The 1,843-nt window shown below is 44.4% G+C and overlaps 1 pseudogene; it reads right to left on the bottom strand.

Moving 5' to 3' along the window:
* Positions 1 to 515: 515 nt before the first annotated feature.
* On the bottom strand, positions 516 to 1,558 carry LOC115072829 (annotated as a pseudogene).
* Positions 1,559 to 1,843: the final 285 nt, after the last annotated feature.

The raw sequence follows: 1,843 nt of genomic DNA, 5'->3' as shown, positions 1-1,843 counted from the left end.
AGTGTACAGGCAATTCCTTGATGCCTGACATCTCAACCCACTCCCAGGGAGACCAAAGGCCTTCATACATTTCAAATTCAGAAGACAAAAAGAAGGGGCCAAGGTGACTGATCATTGAAAAATATAAACAGTAAAAAAATATTAAGGTAGAATTTAAAAAATGCAGTAAATAGCTTAAACAAAAGCAATGCGTGTCATCTTACTTTGGCAAGTCGGGGTATCTTTAGGAAGGGCGAGGGACTTCCTGTAACCAAGGATACTTGGACTGACTATTTAAAAAAATATGTACAATCAAATTTCCTGGCCACATCGTAGAACTTGGGGCTGCTTGCTCCAACAGACTGTTGTTGCCTTCATCATTCATGTTTTTAAATCCTCACTCAAAATCCTCAAAACAAAACCAAACAAAAATAAAGTTTTTCTTACTTAAAAACAAACAAAGCCATGCCAATGTTGTCTCAATTTGTTTTCTTTTCTGAATAAAGTTAGGTTTTGTCAAGAAAGGGTATTACACCTCACTCAGTAACATTCAGCCTAGAAGCATTTGAGGGGGATGATGGAGGGTTCAGCTCATCAGGACTCGTTGTACTCCTGTTTGCTGATCTACATCTGCTGAAAGTTGAACAGAAAGGCAGGATGGAGCCAGCATTCCACACCAAGTACTTGCACTCAGCCTGAGAGATAATCTTGATCTTCATCACGCTGGGAGCCAGAGCAGTGATCTCCTTCACCATCCTGTCTGAGATAACAGCGTACATGTAAGTGCCACCAGACAGCGCAGTATTGGCATAGAGGGCCTTGTGGATGATAACATCACAGTTCATGATAGAATTAAGGAAAGTTTCTTGGATACTTCAGAATTCCATGCCCAGGAAGGAAGGCAGAAAGAGTGCCCGGGCCATCATAAGTCGTCATTGCCAACGGTGATAACTTGGTCATAGCTCTTCTCCAGGGAGAAGGAAGGTAGAGCTGTTGTCATCTCTTGCTAGCAGTCCAGGGCAATGTAGCACAAATTATGATGTTATGCACGACTTCCCACTCGGCTGTGGTGGTGAAGCTGTAGACAACAAGCTCAATCAGTATCTTCATGTGGTAAAAGTCCAGATGCAGGATGGCATGTGGAAGACCTTTGTCCTTATAGATGAGCGCAGTGTGAGTGACTCTGTCAACTGGAGTCCATCATGATGCCACTGCTAGAGCCAGAGAAATACAAACACAACATGGCCTGGATGGTTACGTACATGGCTGGGGTGTTGAAAGTCTTGACTTTCATCTTTTCAAGGTTGTCCTTGGGGTTCAGAGGGGCCTAGATGAGCAGCATGGGGTGCTCCTTGGGACCCCACACATTTTGTTAGAAAGTGCCAGGTCTTCTGCCAGATCTTCTCCATGTGGTACTAGCTGGTGACATAGTGTTTGATGGGGTGGGGGGAAGCCCAGGGATTATCATCACCATGAAGCTGGATTTGCACAAGTTGATATCAAACTCGGTGGCCAGTGTGGACCCTAAGTGGAGAAGATGCAGGGTGAACACAGATTTGACAGTCCCAACACCGTGCATAACTGGAGGATTCTTTGTAGAAAAGTACCCTTCACAGTGTATCAATTGGCTAAAGTTTCAGATCACCCTTCATATCCTCGGTGCTGAATTTCACAGTAGCGAGAATCCATCATCAGAGGATGGGTATAGTCTGTCTGTGGTCGGTGAATGCCAGGGCTGGGTATGAACAGAGGGCTGTCTGAATATAAGTGCAGTCTTTCTATCCCAGAGATGAAGGTAAAAGAGGAGACAGAAAAATCAGAAAACCAAATTCAGAAATCCCTCTGCTCTGCCCCACCACATATT

This window comes from Nannospalax galili, unplaced genomic scaffold, assembly GCF_000622305.1.
Source record: "Nannospalax galili isolate Female #2095 unplaced genomic scaffold, S.galili_v1.0 scaffold3804, whole genome shotgun sequence".
Classification (NCBI taxonomy): Eukaryota; Metazoa; Chordata; class Mammalia; order Rodentia; family Spalacidae; genus Nannospalax; species Nannospalax galili.
The sequence above is the reverse complement of the archived record's forward strand: the minus strand, read 5'-3'. Positions and strand labels throughout refer to the sequence as shown.